The sequence below is a fragment of the Pteropus medius genome, unplaced genomic scaffold (genome assembly GCF_902729225.1).
Source record: "Pteropus medius unplaced genomic scaffold, Ma_sr-lr_union100, whole genome shotgun sequence".
NCBI lineage: Eukaryota > Metazoa > Chordata > Mammalia > Chiroptera > Pteropodidae > Pteropus > Pteropus medius.
This window is the reverse complement of record NW_024349803.1, coordinates 9,534,898-9,542,268: the sequence shown is the minus strand read 5'-3', so window position 1 is coordinate 9,542,268 and position 7,371 is coordinate 9,534,898. Positions and strand designations below refer to the sequence as shown.

General features: G+C 40.3%; 1 pseudogene; it reads left to right on the top strand.

The window, feature by feature from the left end:
• Positions 1–5,932: 5,932 nt before the first annotated feature.
• Positions 5,933–6,051, top strand: LOC120582564 (uncharacterized; annotated as a pseudogene).
• Positions 6,052–7,371: the final 1,320 nt, after the last annotated feature.

Here is a 7,371-nt window from a genome sequence, read left to right as displayed (position 1 = left end):
AGCCTAGATTCAAAGGCAGTCTGAAATCTGGGACTGTGTACCAGATGAGGACAGAGAGAGCTCAAAGAGAAACCACCCGTTTCTGATCTGAGGTATTCGAAAGCCCTTACAGGTGTGGGAGAGTGGGAGAAATTTTCTGGGTTGGTTGGTTTGTTGATTTTTCCATTCTCTCACTCCTGAGGCCCCAGGCAACTTCATTACAATGCTACATGAAGGCTACAGTAGCCAAGTAGGCACCTAAAACTTCAAGAGAGGAGTACCCTTCTCTCTGCTCAGAGAAATTGGGTTCTATATAGCGTGGGGAGAATCCCTATTGCTTTTTCCTCTATGTATTCATTCATCTCATGGCTCTAGATACGCAGTGGCAGGAAGTGCATGGCAAAGTGGGGAAACTAAAGGCCCAGCTTTCTAGCCAGAGGACCGGGAAGGGAAGACCTTGGGGACCAGAAAGTGTCAAGGAAGGAAGATCCAATCTCCATCTCCAGTGACAGGTCCTGTCAGGTCTAACCTTAGCAAATCATTGTGGCCTCATTCTCCTTGACAGTGATTGGTTTGGATATGACCTGGAATGTGATTCTGGCCATCGAGAAATGAAAGGAAGGCTGCTGGGGCAGGAGCAAAAGGCAGATTTTAATATAGATTTCTCTGCTCTTCAAGGGAGAGAGAATGTCAGGCATCGTATCTGTGTACTAGAACCAAAACAGCTGTATTGGAAACACGATCAGAGCTGGAAGAGGACAAAGCTGACATTCTGAGATTGGCAGAATGGAAAAATGGAAAGAATCTGGAGCTGTGGAATTATCTAGTCTAGAGCTGTCTGATCCATGGGCTTCTTGTTGTGAGAGATAATTTTTTCCTGGTATTTTTTTGGTTGGTTGGTTGGTTGGTTTGTTTTGAGTGAATTGAGGCAGGAATTTCTGGAAACTGCAGTCAAGTTACCTAAGAGTAATACTTTATAAGGTACATAGTAATCAAAAAAAAGATTGCTAGACCAAGGTCAGATCCTCACCCACCCAACCTCGCCCTCATTTTATATTTTTTTAGGTCCATTCTCTGAACCCTGGGGTGGAGCATTACTTAAATCTTTCTCAATGTTCAGAGGATGTATTAACTTCAAGGAAAAGTAAGAATACTATATCTGGAAGGGGGAGGGAGAGATGACTCCCACTCTTTCAGGCCATCCACAGCTACTTACAGCATCCCTATAATGGCTCCCTGTGCAGGAAACAGGCCCTGTCACAGGTGACAACTCAACTGCAGTAATAATAATAGTACAGAAATAGTGAGATCAGCTCTCCAGGGGAAACTGAAAACATCTTATGTGTTAGAAAAAAATTCACTGTCTGGATTACACATATCATAAAGTTTTAACCACCATTTCATTATCTTGTGAAATAGTAGATGTTTGACAAATATTTAAATAAATAATTTTATAGTAAACGTATCCCATTCATTTAAAACTCACAGCTATTTACATCTATCTACATTTTTTTGAGACTCATCAGAGTACAGACACCATTTATATGAAGTTGTAAGAGCAGTGATTCTATTCTGAATTCTACTTTCCTTGAGTTTAGCATCTTGATGTAAACATATGTTCACATATGAACACAATTCACATCCTTTTCAGTTTCAGTGGTCATGAAGAATTCTGATACATCATGGTTCCCACCTTCTGGACATTTTGTTCACTTTCCATCTTCTCCTATTATGAACACATGCCATGAGCATCTTTGTATAAATGACTTTTTTTTTCATTTGAACTATTGCTTTAGGGTATATTCCCAAAAGTGGAATTACCAGGTCAAAGGGTATGCACTTGATCTTAGCCAAAAGGCCGAGGAGTGGTAAGTCAAAGGGTATGAATGCTTTCATAGTTTCTACTACAAATTGCCAACTTGCACTTCAGAAAAATAAAAACAAATTACAGAGTGGCCAGTAATGTGTGTGGGTTTTCCATGTAGAACCTAATATGAGAGATGTTATTGATTTTATTGATTTTTACTAATTTAATGTTGGCACTCTATACCTATTCTAATCTGTATTTCTTTAATTATTATTCAGGCTGAACATATTTTCATCTTAGTTTACTATTTGTAAAAATAAAAAAAGACATTTTGATAGAGGAAAAAATATATTCGCTATGACAATATGGCAACATTATCACCTGTAAAGACGATACTAATGAAAGATGTTACGTGTCATTCTTTATATGTAAACAATACCTTCAGATCCTTTTATAAATTGTCAAGTAGAGTCCAAGTCTTAACCAAAAAAATTGCATTATTTGGTATCTATAAGCCTTATTCATAATAATTAAGATAATTTTCTAATTTCTTCATTTAGTTTAGTATTTTTTTGCTACCAAAAGTTAAAATTCTTTTATAATTGATTTGATTCACCTTGTTTCTGATGATATCTTCTATTGCTTTAAATATTGCAAATATATTTCTCCTCCATTGTAGGAAAAAATGTGCTATTTCATCCTCCTTTGATTTTTTTATGGCTGTTTCATGGTCATTTGTAAGGTGCAAACCTGAGGTAAATTTCATTACTGCCTGGACTTCTGACATATGTGGCCAAATTCTTCCCTTATAACAGTAACTGAAGATAAGAACACACAGTCATTTAGTTCTGTGAGTGGTGAGTTGGTGCAGAGCAATTCGAGTTCAAGATGCTATAGTACCATGCTTCACCCTCCTGCAGGTTTCCTTACAAAGCAGAAACACAAAGTAGAAGGGTGTTTGTAAGTATCATGAAATGAAGAAAATGTACACACGTGCTCACACACACACACACACACACACAAATTTTAATGCATATCTTTCTGTATTCTTACAACTGCATGTAAATCTATAATTACCTCAAAACAAAAAAGTGTAATTGGAAAAAATTTTTAAATGCATAGAAAGTTAGTAAGATATTTCTTTTAAATATATAAATTTCCAAATTCACACCCTGACTCTCAACACAAGTCCAGAAGCATGGAGGATTGTTATTCTTTATCATTAATTACGATATTCAGGACAAGGGCCACTAGGTGGTGATGTCTTTATTCTCAACCTCCCATTGTTTGAAGATTCAGCTTCCAAACACTACAGAGTTAAGGCCAAAGGCAGGTTTAGAAGTGCTGGTTTTTAACCAAATTGCCAAATATTTATTAAGGGTCACAAGCAATCTTGCTTGAAAGTGGAGCACCAGCTGTCAAGTAAACAACTTGTAGCAGAGAAAATTAATATTTTAAAGCTGCCAACAGCTTCTTTCCATGCTACAGTTTAATTTTTGAAGCTAGGAAACTGTCACTTTGGTAATCAAGTAGGTTTTGCATCCTAGAGTTTAAGCTGGAATTTGTCTTTAGACAGGTATTCCCTTTCTTCTGAAAGTGCCTCTGTGGTGACCTTTTTAGTCATGCAGACAGAGCTAAAGCCATTTCTTACCCTTTTTTTTCTGTGGACAGCACTGAACCAGTCAGGGCTTTGGATGTTAAATATTCTGTTCACTAATGAAAATTTGGTTTATATTTTAGCAGGACTGTGCCTTTGCAAATAAATTATTTTAAAATATGAATTTAAACTGTCCAGTCCCTGAAAATCATTGCTTGTTCTTGAGAAGTATTTCCTTTTTATCTATCTCCAGTGTTTATTCCCAATAGATGCCCAGTCCAGTCCCTGCCAGGAGAAAATTCAGGCCTGATAGTCTTCTCACAGTGAGGAAGAAGGACCTGGGCTAGGTTTGGCAGGTGCTCCCTGCAAACCACCTGCCCAAGTGCACAGGGTTGCAGCTGGTGCCAAGGCTGACCTTGGTCTGCCTCACTTCCTGGCCAAGGAGACATGAAGACCCCTGGAGGGCAAACAGGCTCTGCCCAATGGGTCACCTTCTCTGAGCCACCTGTTCCACCTCTGCTCCATTGGCCTTCCTCAGCCTGGACCAACACCCTGGCTCTGCTGCTCCTCACATTCCTGGATCATCTCTCTCGAAAGAAATTTCTTGTAAGAAATCTCCCTACACCCAGAGCCCCCTGCATTTCCATGAACACACACACACACACACACACACACACACACACACACACTACCCCACCCAGATCCTCTCAGCTTCCTTTTACCAGTCCCATGTGTCATTCCCTAGATGCCTTCCCATGTGCTTTGCAAGGGATCTCACTCTGCAGACTTCAGAGGATGCCTCCCTGGGCTGTTAGAGATTTTACCTAGACACGATGATAGACAGAAGTGCCTGGGAGTTCATGGCCCTGGGCTACCAGCAGCCAATGCACGACTGGTGCAGAAGTATAAAAGCCAGCCCCTCTGCCTGGATGAGAGACAAAAAGAGGGGTACTTTGTGCTCCAGAGAGCCCCAAAGGATCAGGCTGATGCCGCACCTTCACCTAAAATCACTTTCTTATCTAACTTCCTCCTCTTCCCTATCCAGCTTGTCCTCCCCTAGGAGCATCTCCTTAATAAGTCACTTGCATACTCTCTCCCATCTTAGAACCTAGGGCACTGTCACACACTCTGATGACACACAGGACCACTGGTCTGAGCCCACTTGACCATGTGTGCGTTCTCAGGTTTGTGTACACACACGCACATTCAACAGGCATGTAGGTGTATAAGTATGTAAGCGTACAGGTATGTTACTTGAGAATGAGTATATGTATATTCTTGAGAACAAGTGTGCTTACCTGTGTTTGCATGTATGTCCAGATATACGTGTGTGTTTCTGTTTGTAAATGTGTGTATAGGTGAGGAATATGTGTGTACTAATATGTGGGCATACAAGAAGCAGTGGGTGTGTGTACACACACAAGCACATTTGTGTCTAGCCCTCATCCTTGGGGGTTAAGGGCAGAAGTAACTCGAAGCATCTGAACATCTATCTCTATAGCCAGCAGAGTTTACGTCCTTCTGACAGGCCAGAAAACAGCTAGGTCCTGGGTCACTGTGAAATGTCCATAAACAGCTTCATTTCTCAGTTAAGCAAACATCAGATCCACCTCCATACAAAGCCCACTAACACATAAATGAAAGACTTGGGAAAAAGAGAAATCCTGTGGTAAATGACACCTGGGCCACCAGGACTGAAGACACCCATTCCACTTGACTATTTTCAGCACATTTAAGTGCCTGTCAAGCTAAAATCCCTTCCACTCTCACCCAAAGGGGGTGGCTCACAATCTTCCACTTAGCTTTACAGACTTAGTCAAGTTGCTCATTCTCTCTGCCTCAGCTCCCTTGTCTGACCGTGAGGATGATTATAGCATCACTAGGTAATAATAGTATACTTACTCTGTTAGTTTTGTAGGGCTACCAGAACAATGTACCACAAACTGAATGTTTTAAATGACAGAAACCTATTGTCTCATAGTTCTAGAAGCTGAAAGTCTGAAATTAAGGTGTTGGCAGGGTTGGTTTCTTCTGAGGCCTCTCTCTTTGGCTTATAGATGGTTGTCTTCTCCCTATGTCTCTTCACATCATCTTCCCTGTATGCATACCTGTGTGTCCAAATGCTCCCTTTTAATCAGGACACCAGTCCTTATCGATTAGGACCCACTCAAATAATTTTGCAACCACTTTTACATCTTATTATTACAAGACATGAAAGGTCTGAAGTTGATATAATTCTTCTTCCTCCTCTATCATCATCATCATCATCATCATCATCATCATAGCAAAAATAGGGCTTACTATATGCCAGTACCAATCTAAGCACTTTACAAAAACTAACTCATTTTAAACCTTATGACACCCTATAGGTAAGTGTTAGTGTTTGGATTGTGTGTCCCCAGTACTAACCTCCAGTAGCTCAGAATGTGACCTTATTTGGAGATGGGTTCTTTACAGAGATATTGTAAGACAAAATATAAAAAGCTTTATAATAGAACACACAAAAGGTGAAAGAAAAGGTAAAAATTCATCTAAAAACATTTACTCTTGTCTACGGCCATGTTATCCTGAACAAGCCTGATCCTGTCTGATCTCAGAAGCTAAGCAGGGTCGGGCCTGTTTAGTATTTGGATGGGAGACCACCTAGGAAGACCAGGTGCTGTAAGTGTAAAAAATAAAAAAAAAATAAGGGATTGTAAACTGACAAGTTCCTTGCAATCTGTGAGGTCAACCAACGGTTGCTTCACTTAAATAAATAAAAAAAAATTAAAAATAAATAAAAATATTTACTCTCTGGTTGTCGTGAGACCAATTTCTGCCACTTTATGGAGTATTTGAGCCTAGTTTGTATATTGCAAAACTTAGCATACTAGGTGGGCAAAATGAACCCACTGTTAAACATCTCTTAAAACAAATGTTTGTACTATCACGCCTACAAGATACACTTTTTCCACTGCTGCTCATGATAAACAAGCAAAACCCACCCAGTCTGAAATTATCAGGAAAGAGACAGAAAATGAAGCCTTCCTTGCCTCTAGGCATCTCTTTTTCCATTACCTCGCAGCTCTGAGATCAGAGAACCCAAGAGAAAGGAGATCTTTGAATGCTTTGTTGAGTTTCAGGCTCAGGGAAGCTTCCAGGATAAATACTATAATTGCGTATATATATTGTGTGAGCCAATCAGAAAGCCCTGTGTCCACTGCTGGCCAGAGGAAATGGAAATTACTTCCTCCAGGACCTGGGTAAGAACCCAGAGGCTGGGCTGGCCAAATGAACAACACAATGGTGGCATCTGGTGAGAGACCCTGGCACTGATTCCAGTGCGCTTCATCCCCAGCTCTTCTTCTGATCACTGACCAGCACCTCCAATTTGCCTCTGTGGCCCTGGGGTGGCATCTGCACCCACAGGCCAGGACTAGCAGTCACTGTGGCCTCAGGCAGCCGGCTATTGCTTCGAAGGGTTAGGTGAACATAAATGCACATACTTAATAGAAATGGCTTATTTAGGACTTGGATAAATATTACATCAGATCTATTTGGGGATAAGTCACAGAAAATCTAATAGATTCAAATAAATAGAGGCATTTATTATTTGCTAACAAGAAAATGGGAAAAAGATGATCCTAGGGTTAGTTTGGTATCTTAATGATACCACCAAGGAACCAAGAGTGTCTATTTTTCCACACTCTCATCTTTGGCTTGTTGGCTTTTTGCCCTCATGCTTGCAGCCTCATGGTTGCAAGATGGCTGTTCCTGGTAACATCACCTCCTCCTTAAGGGTGGAAGAAGCTTCCTACTATTGCTAATTTCTTGGTTGTTTTATCCATCTGCTGTATGTTTTTTAAGTAACTCTACCACCTGCTTAAACAATTTCCTGCATTAAATTCCTTCTGTTGCAATAACAAAGCGATTTTGTTTTCTCAGTTGAAATTTGACTGGTCATGTAGCTGACACAGTAATAAACTCATATCCTTAGGGAACAATGCTT